At 46.0% G+C, this 26,198-nt stretch overlaps 1 pseudogene; it reads left to right on the forward strand.

Annotated features, from left to right (window-relative positions):
- Positions 1–23,145: 23,145 nt before the first annotated feature.
- On the forward strand, positions 23,146–24,152 carry LOC103551793 (large ribosomal subunit protein eL32-like; annotated as a pseudogene).
- The last annotated feature ends 2,046 nt before the right edge of the window (positions 24,153–26,198 follow it).

Below are 26,198 nucleotides of genomic sequence, written 5' to 3' on the forward strand. Positions count from 1 at the left end.
AGCGAGGCCGGCAGACTAGGGGCCCCAGAGCCAGCCACGCAGACCAACCGGAACTCTGCCCCCCGCCCTCTAGGCTCTCTCAGTGATTGAGAGTGTTTTGAGTTGGGTTTTCTGTTTTCTGTTGTTTGCAACCAGTCACATCCTAATGCAGGGAAAGAAGCAAGTGTTCAAAGACGTCCTACACCCAACAGAGACTTCCTCTTCCCTGATGTAATCAGGAGGACTGAAAGAGAACTGGAATGGGACTAAGATTCTCACTGATACACAGCCATTTAATGCCATGTCCATCCATCCAGCAAAGTCATCTTAGTGGCAAACCACCCCTGTTTGGGAAATACTCGTCTTTGGTTGGCAGAGATGATGAACGAAGCTGCCGGAGGCTGTGATGGGCTTATATTCACTTCTCAGCAGCTTCCCTCCGTAACTTTCCTGGCAATAAGTGCACATTGCCAGCTGCACTGGAACTCCCACAGGAAGCTTTGAAAGTGTGGGCTGGGGATGGGGGGAGAATAAGTTATTGAAATAGCGTCTGTGCTCTCTGAGCATATCCTAAGTCACTGGGACTCACAGTGTGGCCCCTGGGTCAGCAGCACCCATGGCAGCACTCAGGAGCTTGTGAACAGAGTAGAGTCTCAGGTCCCCCTCAGAACCACTGAGTCAGAATCCGCATTTTAACAAGAAGCCCCTTTGATTTTTATGCGCATTAAATTCTGAGAAGCACTGTCCTAGGATGCGCTTCACCAGCTTGGTCCTGCTTAGACCGTCAGCAGCTGAGGTGTGCAGAGCCTGGACTCACGGCGATCTGCCTCTGCGGGTGTAAGGCCAGCTCCTCGGTGTAAGGCCACCTCCACATTCCAGCTCGTGACTGTCTCCTTTGTTTCCCCAACAGCTGAGAGGTCGTCTCCACAAAAGGACCAGTTTCTGTCAGTTCCTTGGGGTTTCACTTAATACCAACATATCTCAGTCCACCCGACCTTCTCGCCTTATTGTTGTCGAATCGTAGGCCCTGGGCCAGGTGAACACCTTCAGGGTGTTTTTCCTTTGCTGTTAAATTCCCCATATCCTGTATACTGATTTGCTCATTAGCTCAAACACAGGTTAAACTCCTTCTCTGTGTCATTTGTAAACCACACCTCCCAGATTTTTTATCAAGGTTATGATGATGATTAGCGATTCCCTGAGGCCTTTCCTAATCAGTAAATTCTGAGCTGTCCTGACGGAATATTCCATCAAGAGCTCTCCTGCGTCTACGAAGTTTTAGAAATTAATTTTTTCTTACTGTAACAGTCAACGGTCACGTAAGTTACATCCCAATGGCCAGCTAAAGGTTCAGTGAATGCAGGCAAATAAAAAAAAAGAAAGGAAGGAAACCATAGTCCTTCCTGACCCACAGCTGGGTCCTCTGGGCGTCATCCTGCACTTGCCCTTCAGGAGGGATCTCCATAGTACCTCAGTCTTACCTTCCGCATCTGTAAAATAGGGATGGCGGTTCTGAGGACGCTGCATGAGCTGACAGGGAAAGCACCTGGTGTCGCCCAGGATGCAGTGACGCTCCATAAGGTGAGAGCCCTGGAGTAACAGAAGCAGGGGATTCACGCCATAAAAAGGGAAGATGATGCCAAGTCTGTTTGCTCACCCAGGGGAAATATGTTTGACCACTAATAAGAAAGGGAGAATTGGAGGGAAGTGATTAGGGTTAGATGGGGGATGGTTCGTGGGAGGGGGAGGGATCCTGGGCCCTGGGAAGAAGGGGCTTTGTGTCGGTTGGGCCTCGGATAGAGTCAGGGGTGCATCGGGCGAGGTGGGAGGCAGCACCTGTGAAGATGGAAGGCGGAGGATTAGGCAGGGAGGGCCTCAGACTCTACCACAAATCTGACAAAATTTTTGCCAGCTCAAGGGGCTGTCTGGAGCAAAGATTGCCCCTCAGAGGAGTCCTGTGTTGGGCAGAAATGGCAAGGCCTGAGTATCCCACTGTGCTCAGTTACTGCCTGGGCCCTGCCTAGGAAGAGCATGGCCTCAGCTGAAAAGCTGAGAAAGAGTCTGAAGGGGCAAAAAGCTGGGGCGTCTCAACTAACGGCATTCTTGCATCTGAATGGCAAGTTTCTTTCTCAAAGGGAGATCCAAGCTGCACACTCTGGCTGGACAAGCTGGGATGATGGAAATCCCCAGATCAATTAGAAGGATCCCAGAGTAGAAGACGCTAGTGCCGGGCTTCCCAGGAGAGGCCACGCCTATGACGTGGCACTCGAATGCTGGAGAGGCCATGCGGGGCAAGCGTCCAGGCAGACGAACCTGTGGGTAGCTTCACAGCCTCCTGCACACTCTGGCTGGTTCAGGGGCAACAGCTGAGTTGTTCGAGCTCCTGAGATGGGGGCAGCAGTACAGATAAAGAGAGAAGACCAGGAGAGACGTCCTGGTTGGGCTAGGAGAAGGCAGAGTGTATGGACCAATTGCCCAAGGCCATGGGCAGTGGATGCTGCAGGCACAAAGGGATGCCCAAGGGATGCCCAGGAGCTGATGGGACCAGCTACACCTCAGGGGAGGTCAAAAGCCAGCAGATAACCGTGGACCACATTTGCACCTCCCTGGGGCTTCACCTGAACGCAGATGCCGCTCAGTGGGAGCCACAGAGAGGAACAAGAGTCCTAAATAGATGAAGTGGTTACTAAGAAGAAAGGAATCTTAAACCAGGGGCACTAACTTACCTTGAAACAGTGTGATAAAGTTTTCTATGTATGAGGAGAAACAGGAAAGTGGGTGCTAGTTATGTTCAGTTATAGAAAGGAATTTACAAACTGCATTTCTGAGTTACATAGTCTATTAAATTTCATCTCTGCTACACATGAAAATGTTCATATCCTTTAATATAATCATTTCGCTTTTGGGAATCTAATCTTAAAAGTAGAAAGAAACTATGCAGAACTTTTTTTATTTTCATATTATTTATAATAATGAAGTGACCTAAATGCCCAACAGTAAGAGAAGAATTAGGTAAATTATAGTACGTCCGATGATGGCAGATTAGACTACTAATTGCAATGATATTCCTTTAGTATGCAATAGCATACAACCATTTTTCTATTAGATTGGTCAATGGAACAAGCAGAAAGAAATATTGTCCAGTGTTTTTCAAACCCTTTGATCACAACCCATAGAAAGAGCTCATTGTGCATCTTGACCCAGGACACTCATACATATTTTTATGACTGACACAAAGGTTGCATGAAACCGCGCTTGCCTTCCCTGGGTGCAAGGCGTTTTGGCATTTCATAGGCTCTTCCATTCCATCTCTTTCAACGCTAGTTAGACCCACTACGTGGGTTTCATCATGGCTGGTGGATCATGACCCTTCACAGACTGAGCACGATCCCAGTGATAGAGAACAACAAATGACAAAAATGTACGTCTAGAAAACGTGCTTAGGAGGATGTACCAAAATATCAACAGGGTTGCAGCTTCAGGGGAGTCATTTATAGCTTCCAATTTGTCTCTAATCAACATACACTACTTTTCATAATGGAAATAGTACTACCATACTAATTTTTAAGTTGTTCCCGAGGTTTCTTTTCTCCGGGGTAAGTAATCCCAGTTCCTGCTCTCTGTGAGTTCACCTTATACCTCCAGAGAAACTCCTGAGACCAGAGGCGGGGATGGCAGCTGGAGCTGCAGGCAGCCTCTGAGCCGAGCCCCACACTGCACAGCTCGGCGGCTTCGGCACCTCGTGACTCACGGCCCCCACGTGGCCACTGCTGAAATCCGTACATTTTAACAAGGAGATTGATGTCACAGTTCTCTCCATCTTTGACCTCTCCCTTCCTTCCTTCCTTCCTCCCTCTCCAACACAAACGATTTTACTGAGTACCTGTTATATTCTAAAAGCTAGATTAAAAAAAAGATCTCTTTATGTTTTCCAATTTTTCTATAATGAGCATATATTTCCTTCATAATCAGAAAAAAATACGTATCGTTTTAAAAGGTCTTAAGATGTAGGTCTTGCTTCAAGATGCCCACAGCCTGGAAAAGAAGCAGTCACGTAAACCAATGCGTCTGTGTGGGACGCAGCTCAGCCCCTCACCCACCTCCCGCCCCAGCCAGAAAGCTGCTCCTCCCAGCAGCTTTTAAGTGACAGAGGCCAAGGTTTTTGTCTCTCTCGTTCCAAGGACACTACGGAATTTGTCTGGCTCCCATCTCTGCCCCCAGCCCTTATACCTCCATTTCCATTTGCTAATTGAGAGAAAGAACGGAGAGAAGAAAAAGTGAGAGAGAAAGGGAAGGGGAGGGAATGGGGGAAGGACAGAAAGACATGGAACGGCATTGGTCCAGGGTGGCCCAGAGAGGTGCGGATCTAAGGTGGGTCAGATCCATGCCTTGGCCATGAACATTTGACTGAGGATGGCGTTGAGGATGTCCCGTGGTCTCAGAACTGTTCTGTGCTGGAACAGTCTAACACAAGCCTGGGTGCTCCATCAGAGTTGGTCTCCCTGGTCTCCTAAACGTGTCGTGGATGGCCTGGCCTGTGACCTCCAGGGCAATGAGACAGCAGGCTCCAAAACTGTCTGGCGTCAATGGCTGCAGCCAGATCTTTCTGATTATTTTCAGGTTTTCTCAGTTAATGAGTAATGTTGTGATAGTAGCTTCTATTCAGGACATTAACTTCTGATTCTGGTATTTCCCCAAAGAGGTTCAAATAAGTTGGCAGACAGCAAGGTTGGTAAGTCACTAGAGAAAGCTGCACAGTGCTCCCAAGTCTGTGCTTCCGTGGCCGCTGCTCCTGGAGAACAACTGATTTATCACCATCTTGTTGCAGGAAGCATCTATTTCTCTTCTACTCACGGTGGCCTGCCAGCATGTAATATAATGCCGGGGCAAATACAGTCAGCCAGAGGTATTTAACTCAGCAGTTCCTTGACCTCTTGAACTCTTGTCTTCTGCTACAATCAGAAAAATTTCCCCTCAGCATGTTCTTTTAATAATCCCTTGGACACAGTTGTGCAGGGTTCTGACACGCCTAACCACCCCCGACCCCGAGGCCATGCTCAGCCCCGCCTGCTCCAGCCTCTGCTCTGTGGGACCGTGTGCGTCCTCTGACTCTTGCGGGGCAGCTGGCTGGAGAGGTGCCAACCAGTTGGGGGGCCTATTCAGGGTTCCGGAAAACATTCCTCTCCGCTGCCTCTTTTGTTTGCACCTCATGATAAGTGCTCCTTCGGCAGTTTTATAAACAGACTGCTAAAATGTCACCTTTCAGAAGTGTGAGCGGCTTGTTGGCCAGGACTACTGGAGTCAGGAGACCCGGTGCAGTGGCTTCCTTGGTCTGAGCTGGTGATTGGACAACAAGCAGGTCGTTTGTTGGCCGAGTTGGCCCAGCTTGGAAAATTTCAAGGTGCCATCCTTCATGCAGACCAAAAACACCTGACATTGCTGCTCCTCTGAAAGTCAAGCACGGGGTTCTGCGTGCGTTTCAGTCTTTGTGAATGCCTCTTGGTCCTGTGTGGGGATGGCATGGAAGACAGCACGGCACAGAATGCAAAGATGGTCTGAGGGCTTAGAAGGAGAGGAGCCAGCTGGTCCAGAGTGGGAGCAGCCCCAGCCTCCTGCCTCAGCCGTGGTCCTCTCGGGAGCAACAGCTCTAGCTCACGGAAGGAAGCAGGCACAGATAAAATCGGGCATTCACCAACCAAAGCAACCAGTCTGCAGAGTGAGAATGAATTAGGTCATCTTGATCATGCATTGGGGACCCCAAGAAGCCTGCTGTATTGTGAAGTGAAGGAACACATTACCTGTGCTCGTGCTTGTTCAATTAACGCTGAGCTTTGCCGTAACTGGGCTCAGGCCCGTCCACCCCAGAGAGCGGTTGGAGTCTGTTCTGCTTTGCTCATCATCACACCACTGATGGAATTCCATCTGAATTCCAGGGGTTCCCAAGAGGCACGTAAAATACATCTTAGTTGCTACATGGGACATGGAAATCAGGAAAACAAAAGTCTCAATGTGTAAAGTGACGAAAAACACTAGATGTCTCGGGAAAGGAAAATACCCAGGACCTCACAGCTAACGGGTGCTGGGCCCTTGGGCAGAAAGCCTGTTTCCACTCCATGGCCCCCAAGGCCTACGTCCAGCAGGCCCAGAGTTTTCTCAGCTCAATAGTGTAATTTTTGTTGGCAAACAAACCAACCAACAAATCTGTTTTGCACTTCAGTGGTTCAGATAAACCAACGTTTGACCTGAAGCTTATAGAGAATAGTCACAACCCAGTGCTTCCCTTTGGTAATGAATGATCTAGGAGCTGTGCTGTCCAGCACTGGAGCCACTGGCCACACTGAGCACTTGAAATGTGGCTAGTCCAAGTTGACTGCAATGTGCTGGAAGACTACAACACACCCCGTGTTTCAAAGACTGAGCACATACACAAAGAAATGTCAAATATCTCAATGATTTTCTTTTTTCTTTTGAGGGAGATTGGCCCTGAGCTAACATCTGTTGCCAATCTTCCTCTTTTTGCTTGAGGAAGATTGTCACTGAGCTAACATCTGTGCCAATCTTCCTCTATTTTATGTGAGACACTGCCACAGCATGGCTTGATGAGAGGCGCTAGGTCCATGCCCGGGATCTGAACCTGCAAACCCTGGGCTGCCAAAGTGGAATGCACAGACTTAACCACGACACCACCAGATCAGCCCCCTCAATGATTTTTTTATATTGATTACATGTTGAAATGATAATGTTTTGGATAATGAATAAAATAAAGTATAGATAGTGAATTAAATAAAGTATATTATTGGGACTAGTTTCACCTGCTTCCTTTTATCCTTTCTAATGAGGCTATTGGAAAACTGAAAATTACATGTGTGTATTTACAACAGACAGCACTGTGTTAGGGGTTTCGTTTCAGGGGTGAAAAGAGTCTTCAGCTGTCTGTCCCACACCCCTTAAACATCTTATTTTGGTTTAATTCCGAAGTCCTTTAGTGAGACACCAAGGTTTTTTTGTTGCCATAATTAGGGACAACTTTCAAAATCTAATAACCTTTTAAATGGGCAATGGTTACACAGTAGCTTTGCACCAGGGAAGCCAGGTGAGAAGCATTAGTCAAAGGGACAGTGTCACAAAGGGGTTTGCATTTCAAACATTACACTTTCTTCACCCACTTCTTCTCACTTCTTCCACCTCCCATCACGCCAGCAATGCACAAACGGAGGGTTGTCTGAGCACTGCTCCTCAGGCCTGACACAAATAAATCATTGTCTAAGAGTTAGATTACCCAAATTTTACATACCACTGAGGCTGGATTCCCATCAGACATAAAATACTGTGGGCACAAGGGACATGGGAATTGGTCAAGATATGCTAAACCTGGAGGCCATGGAAAGACCTGAGACGCATCACACGAGTGTGAGCCGCTCACAGCATCTCTCCGAGAGAGCGTCAGCTCCAGAGAAAGGTCAGATCCCAAAGTCCCGCCCAGAAGAATTCATTTCAATCATCTCTACATATTAGACATAATTATGATTAATATTAGGTTTCTCTGCCACTGACTTTCTGCAGCTTTAGTTTGCTGACATTCCTCAACGTTAGCATCATTCCTTACACTCAGCCACACTAAAGTGCGAATGACTGATATTGGTTCCTTTCTTGAGATCAAGTTTCTTCCCTCTTATTTCACTACTGTTTGACTAATATATGTAATCAAAACGTCATAGAAATATTAACATTTAAAAATAATAGCACCACTACCCTAAGACAGCTTTTAATTTCTTTTCCTTTGGGACAGGTGCATTAATAAGTTACCGAGTTACAGTCAGAGATGATGAACAACTCTTTGCTCCACCATTAGGGCCCCTCATTTTCTTGCTTTCTGAGGTCAAGTTTTAATGAAAAGAAGTAGAAAATTAGGTTGAGGGAAGACTGCATGACAAGGAGGATAAGGACAGTGGTTTGTGTGCCTCAAGCACAGGGTGGAAGACCATGGAAGAACGTGGTTTAGGAAGATCCCAGCACTGTGTGCCTTCACTTGACCAACATGTATTTTGCATATGACCACTAGTTGCTAAAGATACAATGATGGACAGGATACACATTCAAGGAGAGTTGGTAAGAGTGTTGTCTGCTGTCATAGTCTTGCTCCCTCACCTCACATTCTCTCCTCAGGTCCTCCTCTCAAGCTTCTCTGGCCACCATCACTCCACTGAGGCTGCTCTGGTCAAGGTCACCAATTGCACCCATGTTGGCACATGCACTGGCCCCTCTCTGTTCATATCCTGCATTACCTCTCACACACACAGTTGAATCCTCCTTGAAACACTGTTCTTTCGAGGTTGCCATGACACCGTGCTCACCTGATGTTCCGTCTTTCTCACTAACAGCTTCTTCTCCGTCTCTGCTGGTTTCTCCCTCTCTGCTTGACATTTAAGTGTTGGTCCTGCACACTCTTCCCCCCACTATCGATGCATGCTGTCTGGGTATCACGTTTGATCCCGTGACCCTAAATAGAATCCACGTGCATTCCTCCTAGAACTCCAAATGCATGTATCCAGCTGTCTACTCAACATCTCCAATTAAAATGTCTAATAGCCCTCTCAAAATTAACAAGAAAAATAACAAAAAAATTTAGGAATTCTTCCCAAAGCTCCTTTACGCCTAGCTTTCTCCATTTTAGTGTAAGTCACATGACTCTACCTAGTTTGAACATAGTTGCTAAAGTCAAAAGTGAAGAGGTGAGGACTTCTGGCTTCAAGATTACCAAGTAAAGTAAAGCCCTTTCTGCCCCTTTCTTCTCTCACAAATCATCCCCAAAATTACTAGGAGGGAACAACCACAAAAAAGGAATACAAAGCTCCCCCTCCAATGATAAGAGAAGCGCTTGGTGATCTGAACCATCAACTATAAAGATGGAAAGCAGACTACAGGTAACAACAGTGTATTGTATATTTGAAAGTAGAGAAGAGAGTAGATCGTAAAAGTTCTCATCACAAGAAAAAAAACTGTAACTATGTGAGGTGATTGATGTAACTAAACTTGTGTAACCATTTCACAATATATACACATATCAAATCACTACGTTGTACATCTTGGACTAATACAATGTTACATGTCAATTGTATGTGAATAAAACTGGAAAATAAGGTGGAAAGCAGATGCAGAGATGGGAAGAGGCTTAGCAGACTGGATGAAAGTCAGAACTCGGCAGCCCACTGTAGAGAGACAGACCAAGGAAAGGGAGACTGACTCACCCATAGGACCCGGAAGAACCTCCAGAAATGGAGGCACAAGTTGTCACCAGAGGCAGGCGTGGGCACAGGGTTGCAAACAGAGTGGCTGTCTGCAGGTCCTTGTAAGTAGTAGTTGGACATCCCCCCAGTAGTCTTCTCCCCACTAGACTACCACTCAGTCAACCCAGGGAGACAGGAGATAGAGTCCACGAAGAAACTGAACTAGAGGGGTACTGCATTCAGGAACCAAGACACAGAATTGGGGAAAATGAGAGATTAAATGAAAGTCCGCCAACTGAAAAGTGAGGCCTCAGAAATTCCCAGCCCCCTGTTCCAGGAAGTCAAGGGAAGCTTATAAATATCCCCAGGCAGGAGATCAGAGGATCTTCTCTGGAGAAACTGAACCACCACAGAATAAAGATGCACAGAAACTGACATTCGAGGGTTCCCATGAAAAAGCCAGATGGCTGTGGATTGACCTACAGTAAAGCCCACAGGCAGGCTCCGTGCAAACACAGCGCCCCCGAAGCTGAATTACGCTATCCAGGGATGACCGGCCTTTTAAGAGAAGCCTCTGGTGTGATGGGAAGAGATCAAAATCAAACAGCCAAAGCTTAGAGGAAAGAGACGATACAGAAAACAAAATGAAATTTTAAATCCAGAAAAAAAGAACAGAAAAAAAATACTGGAAAGGAAATTATATATAAAAATTAATAGTAATATGAGAAAAATTTCAAAACTGAAGAACGTGAGTTTTCAGACTGAAAGCGTCTAAGGAATGAACAAAGACAAGGTATGTATCAAGGCCCATCACAAAATTTAGGCTCTCCAACGCTAAAGACAGGAGTTCAAAATCTTCCAGAGAGAAATCATGTCACATACAAGAATTGGAAATCAGAATGGCATCAGACTTCTCAACCACTAGATTTAAAAATAAAAGAAAATAAAATAAGTTTGAAATTTTGACAGAAAATTATTTTTAACCTGGAATTCTATACTCAGCCAAAGTAGTAGCTATTATTAATGAGTAGTATCATATTAATGAGGAGAAAGTAAAGACATTTCAGACATGTTAATTCTCAGAAATTTACTCTGCTGCTTCTCAGAAGCTACTGGAGAAAATGCTTTGTTACAATGAGAGAGTAGGGGCCAGCCCAGTGGTGTAGTGGTCAAGTTCACGTGCTCCACTTCGGGGTTTGTGGATTCAGATCCTGGGCATGGACCCATGCACCACTCATTAAGCCATTCTGTGGCAGCATCCCAGGAGATCCCACATACAAAATAGAGGAAGATTGGCACAGATGTTAGCTCAGGGACAATCTTCCTCATGGAAAAAAAAAAATTAAAAGCACTGTCAATGATGCTTTAAAAAATAAATTAATTAATTAAATAAAATGAGAGAGTAAACTAAGAAAAGAAGAAGAAATGGGATCCAGTAAACAAGGGATCCTGCAGAGAAGAGAGGCTTCTAGAAGAAATATCCCTGGGGGAAAAATGAATTGGATGGACTATGTAATAGGTTTTACTAAGTGGAAAATTGTACTGAGAAGTGTTTCATAGGAGCTATTTGAAGTATGGAAAGACCTAGCCAGTAACAAATGAGAAAAAAAAAGGCAATTAATAACTCCAGATAAAGGAAATTTATAAAAGAAAGTTGTATATGTGTACTATAATTGGGGTTTACCTATATCAAGTAGATAGGGAAAAAAGAGTGAGGGGCCTAAGAGAGACAGAATCCCATTTATTATAACAGACAGTGTCTAAAATCATTATCCTTGATTCTGGGGAAGGAAGTGAAGGAGGAAGCATGAGTAGTTAGGCAGAAAGGGATGTCACTTGCTAAGACAGAGAACAATGGAAAATAAGCAAACACGGGGCATGGGGAAGCACTAGCTTGCTTAACTGTGGACACGTTGCATTTGAGGTGCTATGGGACATGCGGTTGGAGATGTCAAGCAGACAGCGATATACTAGATATGGGTCTGGAGCTCAGAAGAGGGGACTAGGCTGAGGACATCTAACTGGGGGCACATGTAGATAGTAAATGCCACTGCTGAAGTTACCTGCAGAGGGAAAGTAACGGGAGAAGAGATGGGGCCTAGGAACAATTCCTGAGGAATGACAGGACACTGCAGTGAGAGAAGGGGAAAGCACCCGGTGAAGGAGAGGTTGGAGAGGTGAACAGAAGAACTGGAGAGCGTGGCCTCAGGGCAACAGAAGCCTTCCTGATGCACGTGCCACTCTCTGATGTGAGGGCAGATCCCAATCACATGCTCTTCTCCACGTCGTACTTTCCTTCATGTACGACAATGAGAGGAGGATTTATGTAATTATTGCCTCATTCCTTCACTGAATAAATACTTAATGAGCACCAACTACATGCCAGAACTGTCCTAGATGGAGATACAGAAGTACAAGACAGACCGGCCTCTGTTTTCATGATGTTTATCTTCTGGTGGGGATAATAAGGAAGGCGGTGGAGGAAGGGAGTGGTCAAGTGTGTCGAATGCTTCTGAGAAATCAATGACAAGGAGGACTGAGGAGAGTCCACAGGGTTAACCACACGGAGCTCACTGGAGACATTAGTGTGGTAGGGACAGAACTCAAATCAGAAGGGCTAAGGAACAAATGATGAACCAACCGAGAGAGGAAATGTAGACAAGTCAACTCCAGTGGGAAGAATGAGCCAGAAGGGTGGGAACAGAACAACGACTATACGTGTCTTCACATGGGGAGAAACGCAGTTAACAATGGTCGCAACGTGTGGAACTGATGAGAGGAAGGATCCAGTTGCTGGAATAAGACTGAAAAATTAGAAGTGAATAAGGGCAGGTATTGAGCAGCATGAGGTTTCTTAGAAGAGGAGGGAGGGAGAGACCAGAACACATTTAGGGAGATCCGCCTCTGAGAGCAGAAGGGACTTCCTCCATCAGATTAGGGTGGCAGGGATTTGAGGAGAATGGTGAAATTTAAACAGCAATGACAGGAAGAATGTGTTGAGAAAAGAAACGTGCTCTTTTAATTCCCTGCCATTGAATGAGGGGCATTTATTGGTCAAGAGGAAGAACGTGGGGGATCAGTCGATGAAAGGGACAGGTGAGATCAAACAGAAGCATTGACGCAAAGACGAGGCCAAAGGCCAGATATGGGGTGCTTAAATTAGTGAGTTTAAAAGATCTGCGGGCAGGAAGGGGTGAGGTGGAGTACAGGAGAAGGTCCTTGCAAATGAGGAAGCTCAGGAATGCAAGGCCAAGGACACGGATGGTCCTCCAGAGCAATGCATGTGTTGCCAGGAGAGTGGCAGGAGATGGACAGGAGACAAAGGCTGGGCCGGGGCCTCAGTGCCAGAGCCTTTAGGTGATTGGCCTGGCCCGTGGGCTCCACCCAGAGACTAAAAGGGGGAGAGGTGGATCCCTCAACAAAGCTCTTGGCGGTCGGAAGAAGGTGTAATATGTACCGAGAGGCAAATGGCCGTGGGTCACTGCCAGCGGTCCCCAGCAGATGCTCCCTATGAGACCAGCCTGCCTCATGGGACCAGCCCTGGAGTTGGGGCCAGGGACTTCTGTTGTTCCCTTCTACCTTAAAGCCCCATGGTTTATGCTCACATGGCACTTTACAGTTTACCTTAAAGCCAGAGGCCTGGATGTTGTGTCAACAGTGGCTTCTGACTTTAGACAAAAGCCACGAGTCTCAAGCAGTGTTTGGGGCTGGTCAGGCTGTGTTCCCTTAAGCTGCAGGTGGAAGGACACGGTCCTTTTATTTCGAGCACGCTTCTCAACAGTGCTGCAGCATGTACCAGAATCACCTGGAGGCCGCGAAAACACAGACTGCTACACCCACCCCCAGAATCTCTGATTCAGAGGGGCCAGAGGGCGGTTGGGGAATTTGCATTTCTAACAACTTCCCAGATGGTGACTTTGCTGCTGGTCCTGGGACCACACTTGGAGAACCGCTGATGTAGAGCACTGTTTCTAAATTCCTGCCACATTAAAATCACCTGGAGGAGTTTTAAAGCCATGTGGTCTGGGGTGAGGCTTGACCATTGGGAATTTTCTACACTGCCCAGATGACTGCAGTGCACAATGAGGACCGAGAGCCTCTGACCTAGAGCTCAGGCCACGTTTGAGAAAAGCACGTGGGACAATTGGTTTCTTCCACTCTTCAGGCAGCAGTGGCTATTTAATCTCTTTGGACATGCAGTTTCCAAGAGATAATTCACTAGATATGTTACCCCGGCGCTGTCTGTGATACATTCCCTTATTTGATTTTGTGATTTTGTTTTCCAGATTGTTGTAGAGTGTGCTTTTCTCGTTTAGAGGGAATAGTGGCATTGCTTTATCTGAAAGGATCCATTTAGAGGAATTTGGAATTTAAGGGGACATTTGGAAATGCGGTCTACTTCATTTCATTAACGGAAGTGACACAGCTCAATGAGCCCCACCAGCAAGTTTCTACTTGAAAAGCTTTGTAACTTCCCGATCAGGCTTGGGGGGCTTTGTGTACTTGAAAAACACGTTTCACTGTGTCAGAGTTTGTGCTTTGGAAGCCACGGACTTGCTTCTAGGTTGTGGGTGTTAAGGAGCCAACAGCAATGAGGACGAAAGTGCCCTGCGGTGCTTTTTGCCCTGAGGAAGCCATCGTTTAAGCCCTACTTCTCAGTTGACTCAGACGTCACTACTCACTGCTCTGCTCTTGACCAGTTGGAGCCTCTTCTCTGGGGCCCATGATTCTGGGAGTTCATAGTTGTGGCCAAGTTATAATGAGGTCCTTCCAGAACCCCAACAACCAAATTATACTCAACAAGCTTCAAGAGCTGCCCCCAGACTCCTCGGCATTTCTTTCTTTTTTTAAAAAAATCGTCCAGTGCAACACAATAAAATCTACTTGGGGTGCTATTTCAGAATACAGATTTTGTTGGAGTCTGAATACCAGGGTTCAACTCCTCACTAAAGCACTTTATTTTTAGGGCAAAGTACAGAACTTCCCTGGGTTTTCATTCCCTCATCTGTAAAATGGGAATATTAAATCATCTGGTGAAACTACGTCACAAAGTTGTATCAAAAAGACACACTGTGTGTGAATGCTTTCTGTAAACTGTTAAATAAAACACCAATATTGATTGGTTGATTTCTACCATAGTGCTTATAGAATGTAAAACTCTTGGAAGTGGATTTTTAGAGATTAAACTGATGTTTTCAGTTCAATGATAGTGGAAACAAACATATTTTCCTCCTGTGTACAACAATCCTGGGACCAGACCAAAGGAGTTACCTACTGGCTCCGTGAAATACTTCTTCCTGGAGGATAAGACTGAGAATGAGTTAAAGTGACAGATTTACTAAGAGTGACAGCTTGCCCATCAAGACTGGCATTCAGACCCTCCCCTCCCCACGCCCAGCAACCAAAGTCACTGCATTGTCAACTCTGCCCAGCCCCAAACAGCTTCCTGCCTTCCAAGCCTCGCCTTAAAGCCATTCATCTCAGGCCCGAAAATCTTCTAAGTGTCCTCCCTTGACTTTCCCCTTCTGAGACACAAGCTGGATTATCCAGGTGGTGTTCTCTCACTGCAATAAAGCTAAGAAGCTCAGTTTGTCTTGATTAACAGGTTTTCTGGTGGTCTTTGGGAAGACAACACAATTCCTGTTGAAAATCCTTCAAAGTATAGTATTCTAAATACAGTGTTCCAATTTTCTTCCATTGCAGGAATGGCCTTGCATGAAAAACATAAAGGAATCTTATCTATTTCCACATATTATTCAGTGCCCTTGGTGATTTTAGAAGATTTATTTTCACCCAAACGCAGAGTCCACTAAACAATTATTCCACACCTCTGGATGGTCAAGCCGTGGTTAAGTGAGAGCAGAATGGAATGGGCCTCTAAGCTGCCTGCCTCGGGATTTCTGGGGGTGGGGCCTGGAATAGATTAATTCAAGTTCCATGAGGGCTTCTGATGCTCAGCCAGGGCCAAGATCCTCTGGTTTAACATCTCATTCATTATGGAGAGCTGAGATTCTCAAACTGCAATGTGCATATGAATCTGCTGAGAAGCTCACTAAAAATGCAGATTTCAGAGCCTCAGCCCCAGAGTCTGTAATTCACAGGATGGGGCTCCAGAACCCATATGTTAATCAAGCATCTGTTGTCTTCTACGGACCACATTTTGAGAAGTGCTGATTGATGTAGGGGAAGTAAGATCCTCAAGGCTGCAGGAAACCGGTTATGGTTAAAATCTTTAGATAATACCCAATAATGAGATACCATTTCCTGAAATAATACTTCTTCATTCTGGGCTTTAGTTTTTTCATTGGCAAAATTGGATTGCTAAGTTTTATGAACCATCAGTGATGCCCCATTTTTGTGTGTGTCAGGACCCTGACTAAAATCTGCATAATGAAAGAACGATTGACAAATTTATTAATTAAGACCCTGTTTTGAATTCTATTGTTAATGTGGCTAAACTTCTTTAAATCCGTGTATTGCCTTGAATAGAATTCTCTAGGAATAAGTCAAAGTATGTATAGGTTTCTCAAATACCTTTAATTTTTGCTCATCTTGGAATTTGAACTTAACCAATATTTTCATATGTTCACAAGTATAATCAGCACGCAAAGTCTTAAGGTGACAGATAAACGACGGAGCTTCTAAAGTGCCAGGTACTACAGGATACGGGTAGAGGAGATGTGACAGGCCCATAATAACTATAAAACAAGGCCAACTGTAATAAATGAACAAAAAAGTTATGAGTCCAAATGATAGTGGACAAATCTAAGAGATGTCATTTTTAAAGGGCGAAATTTACAGTATGTGAAGTATGTCTCCATAAATCTCTTATTGAAAATGCATATTTGGACAGCAGTCTCAATTCTGGGTGTATATCCAAAAGAATGGAAATCAGGATCTTGAAGAGATGTCTGTACTCCTACATTCGTTGCAGCACTACTCAGATAGCCAAGATACGGAAATAACCCAAATATTCATCAACAGATGAATGGATAAAGAAAATATGGTATACTTATACAATACAAGAATTTATACAATGGAATATTATTCAGCCTTAAAAAAGAAGAAGTTCTGTCATATATGACGACATAGATGAACCTGGAAGATATTATGCTAAGTGATGTAAACCGGAAGGACAAATACTACCCGGTTCCTCTTATATGCGGTATTAAAATAATCAAGCTCAGAGAAGCAGAGAAAGAACGGTGGTTGCCAGGAGTTGGGTTGAAGGGGAAATGGGAGTTGTTCAATTGGTGTAAAGTTTCACTTAGGTGGGATGAACACGTTGTAGAGGTCTGCTGTCCAACGTCATGCCCGTTGTTAACAACACTGTATTGTGCACCTAGAAATTGGTTGAGGATAGATCTCGTGTTAAATGTTCCGGCATCAACAACAACAATGACAACAAAGAGGCACAAGGAAACTTTTGGAGACGATGGACATGTCTATTGCCTTGATTGTAATGATGGTTTCACAAGTGTATGCCTATATCTAAACTCATCAAATTGTATACATTAAATATTTGCAGTTATTTGTATATCAATTTTACCTCCATAAAGCTGTTAAAATGCACATTTGGAAAAGTGCAATTAGACAAAACGATGAAAATAGAAGTTCATTCCTTTCCTATATAAAAGGAGTCCGGAGATAGTCAATTCAGGCCAGATGTGGTGCTCCACAGGGTCAGGGAACCAGGCTGTGTCATTCTCAGAATGTGGCTTCCATCTATGGCTCAAGATGGCTACTTGAGTTCCAGCCACCACATCTGCATCCCAGCCAGCAACAAGGAGGAAGGGGAGGGCAAAAGGCCTGGGTCTTCCCCCTAAGGTACTTTCCAGAAGTTACTCATGTCACTTTTTTTTCTTTCTTTTTTTTTTTGTGAGGAAGATTGACCCTGAGCTAACATCTATTGCCAATCTTCCTATTTTTGCTGAGGAAGATTATTGCTGAGCTAACATCTATGGCAATCTTCCTCTGTTTTGTATCTGGGATGCCACCACAGCATCACTTGACGAGTGACACGCAGGTCTGCGCCTGGAATCTGAACCTGTGAACCCTGGGTCGCCAAAGCAGAACATGTGAACTTAACCACTTGGCCACGGGGCAGGCCCCACACATGTCACTTCTTACATCTCCTTGGCCTATTTAAGTCACATGGCCACACCCAACTAAAAGGGAGGCTGGGAAACATAGTCCTTATTCAGAGCAGCCATATGTCTGGCTAACATTCAGCAGGGAAAGAGTATCTCTTGTCAAGGAGGAGGGAGAAGACAAAGGAGCAATCTCTGCTGCGTGGACGTTCTGCAGCGGGCCTTGAACATCATGTCAGCGTAGGCCGTGCTTAATTCATCAAGCAATTTGGAGAGAGTAGGTTATTTTGAGGAAAACGTGACATTGTTTTAGGAATATAACCAATCTCTGCCATTGATGTGTAGGATGGGTTAAAATGAGGAAAGGCTGGAAGCAGGGAGGCCAAGTTGGTGATGACAACAGACAACGCAGGAGGTAATGCAGACAGAGTTCAGGGCACAACGGGAGGACCGGAAAGGAGACACTTCGTGAAAGAACAGCACCAAGAATTGGCCACCTGAATTCACCGTGTGGGTGGGCAAGGAGGTGAGAGAGTCTGCCAAGGTCTGATAGACTTCCCAGAATGCGGCTTCACAAGCTCAACGTCTACAGGGATCCAAGAGGTCCAGGAGATACGTAACTGAGAAAATGGGCTCCCACCTCCTCAACAAGAAGGCACTGGGGGTGGGGGGCGCGGAAAGTCGCTCAGGCCCCTCGAGGCACGCAGCGCAGACTCTGAACACCGCTGCGAGGGGCTGAGGGGAAAGTCCCTCTCCTGCTTTTGAATCTCCTGCAGCAGGAGATAAGAGACATTTATCAATATCTCACATTTTAAAAATCTAAAACCACTCTGTGAAGTAAGTAAAAAATACCAGACAATGGTAAGTATTCACTTCTGCCCTCACCCCGCAAGACAGGTAACAATTAATAAAGGCAGCATTTCTAAATGCCCTAACAATACATAAGAGCTAACGTTTGTGTACTCTTTTATGGTTTTAAAAGTATTTTTAAAGAAATATCCACTTTATTCCCTCACCTTAGGTTCCCATTCACAGGTGAGGCGATGGAGGCATCACGGTATTGAGCTAACGGTCTCATTGGTGGGAAGGGAGGAGGCTGAGAGCCTAAGTGAGGCCCTCCTGCCTCCTCATCCCAGGGTCTCCCACCTCTGCTACACGAAGGAGCAGGAAAACGGTCATTTCTGGACCCTGTGTGCATCTGCGTGTGTGCATTTTGGTGATTGCAAAGAACTGAGAATGCCCCAAGTGTCTGGAAATCACGACGAACTCATCATCTTCAGAACAACTGCTCCTGTGCGCATGGGCAGCCGGGGTTCCCTGGGGCTGGCATGCTGAGGCCTGGGGATGTTTCAAGCCTTCCTGAATCACTTGTGCATGTTCTCTTGGGTGGTGTGGCAACTCGCTTCTCCCGTTGCTGCTGATTTATGCGGGCGTTTCATGCTGGTCACTGAACTCACGGAGACTTCTGGGTTGGCTCGTGGCTCCTCTGTATCTCCCGAAAGTCTTAGTACCTAAACCCACAAAGATAGAAACCATGATTTGAGCCTCCTCAAGAGAAGTTAAACTCTGCTAACCCAGAATAAAGTATATTTGGCAAGCAAGGTGAAGCGTACAGTGATTGCTAACGTGAGGAATTTGGGAGCAGCCCAAATATCCCATAATGGGGCTTTATGTGCCCTATTTATTTATCGTCATGAGCAAATAATGATAGATTTGCTCAATGAAATGCTATTTATTCCTTGAAAAATGGTAGTTATAAAGGCTACATAGGCACACGAAACAATGCATTATATAACAAGGGGGAGGAAGCGGTTAAGACACGGAATGTGCCCCACAGTTTTTGTCATGTGTAGGGGATCTGAATATGCCACCCCAAAACACGCCTCTTTGGCACAAGAATTGCTTCGAGCTGAAGGAATTAAGAAGCAGCAAACACAGAAAGAGCTCTCCACCCTCCCTCTATGTGCCCAAAAGCAGGATATAAATTTTCCTTTGTGAAGGTGTCCCCACTCCCCTCTCCTGGACCAGGAGGAGAACAGCCATTACCACTGGAGCCAGAAAGTCGGCACCATAATGGGTCTGCACAAACAAATCCTACTGAAATAACTCTCACCTTCCATTAGTTTCCCCCGTATATTTACCTCCCTATGGTTTACCATCCCCAGGACCCCAAACCTCTTTTCCTTTATCTTGCACTTTGCTACAAATTTACCACTCCTTGTTAAGATAGTATATAAGCCCCAAATTCTACCCACCCCCTGACTGACTCATTGCTGAGTCCTTCAGTGTGTATGCACGTTGTGCACATAAAGAAACGCTGCTTTTTTTTCTCCTGTTGACCTCTCCTTTGTCAATTTAATTTGCAGGTCCCCAGAAACTAAGCATAAGAGGGTAAAGGAGAAAATTTTCCTCCTCTGTATGTGTTAAATAAAAAGGAAAATGGCAGGAAGGGAATATACCAACATACTAGCATTGGTTAGGTAACATGTAGCACATTCAAACAGAAAAAAAAAAGCCTTGTCAAAGCAACATTTTGTAAGGACTGCAAGTTAACTGAACACCGGCATCCAACCACTAAAAACAGATTTGGTTCAAGTGTTGATCAAAGCAGTACCTGGAGGGGTACTTTAAGTTAGGACTTGATAAAGAGAACAGTGTTTGGTGAGGATGGCTGAACCCATGCTATGAAAGCAAGAAACAGACAGTTTTACAAGAGAGTTAACAAAAGTGTGATCAAGAGTCAGGTTCTAGAGTCAGATTATTTACTATTTGCAAGGCTTTGTGCAAGTGACTTCACTGCTTTGTGCCTCCATTTCCTCCTCCTTAAATTGGGGATAATGGTAACCGCCTGGTGGTGTTGTTGAGGGTTAAATAGTATGGCCTACACACGGTGAGTAGTCCATAAAAGTTACTAGAAACATTCTCTTAGTGATGCTCTTTCTTTTCTTGCTGAGAAAATGTTGATAATCAGTAGCCACGTGTAGCAGAAGAATGGCTGTATCAAGCGTTGGGTGACTTTTTGGCCCCTCCATCGGTTTGGTTGTGAGATAGAAGTTCCTCTCTCTGGTCTGGGAGCTCTGTGGTCTCTCCTTTGGGGTGAAAACTAACTCCATATATGGGGTCCAAAATGAAACTGATTTCCACAAGTGGGCAGAAAAACAGACGCCGTGATACTTCCTGTGAGGCTCAGTGGTTCGTCCTCTGCCCACTCTGCAGCCCCATGTGCAGCCCGCATTGTGGCAGGCGGGAATGGGGGTAGGGCGGAGGGGCTCTGGGTGAGTCAGCCGGAGGAGAGGGAGAGTGTCGTTTTGAGGGAGGCAGATTAGGACGATGGACTAGCAGTCATGCTCCGCGGCTAGTTAGCTTTGTGACCTTGGGCCGATGGAGTCACTCTGGCCCTTCGTTCCTCTCCAGGTAAGAGGAGGGGAGCTGAGTAGCTTCCTTCCAACACCAACATTCTGAGTCTATGCACCCCTCCCGGAGACCACATCCTCTGAAAAGACAGAAGAAACGCCGCAGGTCCTGATGGCCCTCAACTGACTCACATGCTCCTGGGCAGAACACCACGCCCCCCAAAGCCTTCCTCCACCAGTACAGCCCCACCGACTCAGGACTGAACCCAGGCTGCGCTGGGGTCGGGGAGCCGAGCTCCCCCGTGCAGGCTGGGGCTCTGCGCTTGGTGGTCGTCATTGCTGTCCTGGGCAGTTTTGCCTCATCTCTGAGAGCCCTTCACGGTGTTTACTCAGCCTCTTTTCCCAGCACCCGTTTGAAATGTGCTGGCTCATTTCTTCCTTTCCTTTGAGAAGTTCAGTTCCCCTTTGGCTTTAACTCAGAGCTTTGGTGATGAAAGAAAGGAGATCATATTTCCTCTAGTCAGAGCTATATTTTCAGGGCACAGCTGCCTAGACCCACCAGAAATAAAACAGGAGGAGATACGAGGTCATGGGCAAATCCCACCCAGCTCCCTCCTGGTGGGAGAAGAGCCCAGTGAGAACTTAGTCTCTGGAAGCTGGAGTCCAGACAGGCTTGTGGGGTGAGTGCTGTGTGCTGGTGTCTCGTTAGCTAATGGGTTGAAGGGAGGCTCTTTTCTGGGAGCTGGATGGAGCTGCCTTCAGCCCCTGCCCTACCCTCAAGCTCTCACGACTGCCCGAGGTCTGGAAGCTGCCTTAATCTCTGACTCATGGAACGTTGGAACTAGGGTGTCCCAGACAACTGTTGTCCAGTGTGACACCGAAGCCCCATTTGGTGCTGCCCTAAAAAGCCATAACACACAGGGCTGGTGTAGAATACACTGTGGGAGGCCTTTTGGGTGGATTGGGGCCTTGTCATTTCATATTTATGTTGTGCAACCAATACACACACACACACAGACTCATGCGCAAAGCAGGTGACTGGAGAATGAACGGCCCGTTTGCCAAGGCATTTGAAATATTCACTCTAGGACAGCAAAGAGCAGTAAGCGCGAGTCTTATGATCTGGTAATAATAGCTCTGTGTAGACAGTATTTATTGAGCTCCTATGAGATGCCAGGCACTTACCAAGGATTGCATCATTTAAAGTTCCCTGTGGTGTCCACATTTATGGATAGAGGCTTAGAAAATTTAAATAACTTTTCCAAATTCACACAGTGACTTCTCTGTTCACTCTGTGGTGAAAACAGAATTTGAATGGAAGTAGTCAGTCTACGGAGCCTGTGCACTTAGACTGTCCTACTTCGCTGCGTGTGGCCTCTGTCCCAACGGTGCGGTGAACACTTTTCATTCTGCATTGTGGGTTAAGAACCAGGCCTGCGGAGTTTTACTCTCTGGGTTCAAGTCCCAGTTCTGCCGTCTGTTGACTGTCGTAGTCGTAGGGGACCTGCTAACCTCTGTGCCTTGGTTTCCTGCCGTATAAAATGGGATAATAAGGGTAGCAAGCTCACGGGTTGTTGTGAGGATTAAATGGGATAACACATGGAAAGCTCTTAGAACACAGTGCTAGCCCTTCTTATCACATGCTAGCTATCATTAATGGCAAACATTTATTGATTGCCTACTGTATACCAGGCACTGGCAGGGAGGGACAGGGAGGACAGGATCTTGTGGTTAAAAAGATAAGTTATGGGGGGCGGGGAGGCAGATATTTAAACCAGTTATGATGTACAGTGTTACGATCCGTAGTGGATCACTAAGAAGGGAGTGACGGGCTGCAGAGGAAGGTTTGGGGCCAGACTTGGCAGGACAAGGATATTGTATGTGCTAAGGGGTGGGGATTTCATCCTGTGTAGGCAACAAAGGGGCTGGGGCATGTCATACATAGGGGGTGGCACAGTCCTTTAAGGGCTTCACTAACCTCCTGTCTGAACCGCGTTTAACCAGAGGTGAGTGTAAGAAAAGATCCAACAGGAAGGGAGTAATTCTTTCCAAAGTTTTTTGCCAGATTAAAAAAAATCTGTTTGGAAGCTGATCTCCTAGATTTTATATAATATAAAAAGATTCACTGTACAAAAAAAGGACTTCAAATCATTTTATATCCTGATCCCATATGCATCGTGCAAGTGACTCTCATTGACTTAACACATTTGGCACCATCTAGCATGTATAAAGCATGGTGTATAAATAGTAACATAGTCCATGCTGCCAGGGGCTCCTCTTGACTCAGGCAAGGATGACAGTGTGTTCTCCTAAGAATATGAGATTATGCGTGAGGCAGTTCCCTCACTCTGTGTGCCAGAGAGTGTTTGAGCGGGGGCATTATCTCCAGGGAATGGAATCATTTTCAGAGTCCAAGCTAGGGTTGGCTGGATTTTAGCGCAGTAAACCCAACCTGTCTCACCAGTTCCGATGTGCATGGCTGATTAAGTGACCAGCATGCCCAGCCAGGTGTTCTCTGCTTTGTATCCCCAGCTCCAACACAGAGAGCTGGAGGAAGTGGAAAAACCCAGGTAAATAACAAAAATAGGCAAGGCTGTGCAAAGGATTTAGCGTAAAACGTTCATTCAGGCTTGATTATAGGAGTAAGAATGTCCAACAATTGGTAATGTGTTTAAAAACATTGTAGCACGTGTGTAAGACTCACGACCATATAGTTACTATGAGTGAGGATGTGGAAGAGCTCGCCAACCAAGAGGGTTGTACTACATGACTATGTTCAAAAGCTTCCGAAATGGTGAGCACAATAAAATCTTATTTTTGTAAAAGAAAATAAAAGGCTCATATTTTAGTATTTTAATCTCTAGGTGGTGAGATTACAGGTGATTTTTGTTTTACTCTTTTGCTTATGTGTACTATATAATTTTTCTATAGTGACTGTCTATTAATTTTGTATCCAGTGTTATTTTTAAAAAAACAAACAAGAAAATCACCTTCCTCTCCTTCTTCCTGGATGCTGCCTGCAGAGGCGGCAGCCATCTCCTATGCAGCATCGTGATTGCCCTCAGAACTCTCGTGAAGCCCACGATCATCAACAAGGGACCAAGAAGTTCATCCAGCACCAGGCAGACCGATACGTCAACATTAAGTGTAACTGGCGGGGACCTGGAGGCTTGACCACAAGGTCCAGAGCAGATTCAAGGCTCGGATTGTGATGCCCAACGCTGGTCACCAGAACAATAAGAAAACAAAGGACAGGCTGCCCAGCGTTTTCCAGAAGTTCCTGATCCACAAAATCATGGAGCTGGAGATGCTGCCGACGTGCAACAGACCTTATTGTACTGAGATTACCCAAAAATGTTTCCTCCAAAAGGCCATCGTGGAAAGCAGCCCAGCTGGCTATCAGAGTCACCAATCTCCACACCAGGCTGCACGGCAAAGAAAATGAATAGACAGCTCATATGCATGTTTTATTTGTGGTCAATAAATCCATGAAAACTCTGCCATTTGGCATTTTCCTCCCTTAAAGCAAAAAAACAAAACAAAAACAACGCAGAAAAGCTGGATAAAATGAAGTGAAAATAATTGTAGGTTCTTCCCACGCGTTGCTCATTTAGTCCTCAGGACAATCCTATGAGATGTTGAGGCTGAAACCATAGGTATTCCACCAAATCCGTGTGTTTCAGGGCAGTCCCCAGCCTCCTTGAAGTTGGGTTAATCATATAACCGACATCTGGCAGACGGAATATGGGCAGAAGTTATGTGTCCCCTTCCAGCCCGGCCTTTTTGCTCTCTCTTCTTCATCTACTCAACTGCTGTCAAAGGACTCCAAGTTGTGCCCAAAGAAAGGGACCCCGATGCTCAGAGAGCACTGCCCAGGAAAGCCATCCGTCTGCACCCACCTAGGGAACGAGAAGTCAATTTTGCCCACGTGAAGCCGTCGAGACTTTGGGCTGTTTGTCGCAGCAGCAGAGCCCCGTCCTACCTTAATTAATACAGGTTCATTCTGTTGTCACCCAGTTTTACACACAAAACAAAGTAACTTTTCTAAAATTGCAGAGTTTTACTGAGTAGAACTGGGGTTTAAATCAACGCACATTGCACTCTAAAGCCACAGAATAAATGACCTCCCTATAGAGAGTTACACATTTCTCCTGTGCTCCCTGGGTGGGAAGGTGACAATGCTTCCAACAGATGCCGATTTTCAGAGTGTTACCAGGTGTCTCCATGAGCTGCTGGGGTATATATTAAAGTGTGAGCTACATAAAAATCACTCGAGGTGCTAAACCCGCCAGTTCCAGGCCCCCCTTCTCATAGACTCTGATTCGGTAGCTCACAGGCAGGGACATGGAATCTGAATTTTGATTAGCTCTGAAGAAATAACCTCGTGCCGCTGTCAGGGCTTGTGAGGCAGTTGACCTCAGTGGTAGACAATGCTGACCTTCTGGCTCCCCAGCCTGTGACCTCCTCCAATGTCTGGAGAAATTCCTCCTCCTTTTGGGTCAAGGGGTCGGAGAGAGCCCACCACCCACCGTGAAGCTGAAATGACAATTACGTGCTTTCCCAGATCTCAGGTGTGTGACCCACACATGACCTCTCAGACAACCTGCCCAGACTTGGAAGCAAAGTTAGTAACGGGAAGGAGACTGAGATGTGGCAAGGCTGTGAGGAGACCTGTGGCGAGATTCCAGGATCACTCTGCATATAGAGCCCCAAACCCAGTTCTTCTTCCCTGCAATTTCTTCTGAGAACCACCCCTTTAGTAAATGCCACTCGGCTTAATTCCACCCGAGCGGATGGCTTGCTGTTGCTTCCTATTAAGAACTCTGGCTGCTCTGTCGCTGTGATCCTGTGGGAACTGCAGGCAACAGGGGTACAGCCTCAGCCATCTGAAAGTGATTTCCAAATGTCTGGAGTTGTCTCAACTCCAACACAGTAAAGGCGAAACCCGTCCATAGCAATGATTTGCAAAGCTACCTTTTCCTCTCCGCCCATTTGCTTCGCTCCCTGCACATCTGCAAACTCTCCCTGCCTGCTCCGAACTCCTTCCCCAGGCCTCTCCGGAGATCCCCTCCCTCTTCTCCGATCCTTCCCCCTCACCTCTCAGACTCTGCTGCAGAAAGGCACCTGGGAACTGCCTGGTAGAGGCAGGTCTGGAATGGTTTGCCCTGGAATGGTTAATGCTGGGTGAGGAAAGGCGGAATCCTCTTTATCGAGCTTGGGAGAGGAAATCTGAGAATTTGTAGATGTTTCTACTAGTCCGTCGCCACAGGCGAGTGAGGCCGCCTTCCCCATCCTGCTGCTTCGCAGGCGCCCTGGAGCCAGGAGCAGAGCGAGATTTTGCACAGGGAGACCCAGAGTCGCCAGAGAAGTCTTGTGCTGCTTATGAGAGTGTGAGAAGCAGAGAATTAGAACACACCACAAATGGAAGCTTGCACTCTAGAAAACCCTGTGTACAGACCTCAGGACACACACCCACTTGTGCAAGAAACATAATTTTCTTTGTTTTTCTATAACTGTGTTCATAGTTTAGCTTTCACCCTGTCTGGTGG

Source organism: Equus przewalskii, chromosome 15, assembly GCF_037783145.1.
Source record: "Equus przewalskii isolate Varuska chromosome 15, EquPr2, whole genome shotgun sequence".
Taxonomy (NCBI): Eukaryota; Metazoa; Chordata; class Mammalia; order Perissodactyla; family Equidae; genus Equus; species Equus przewalskii.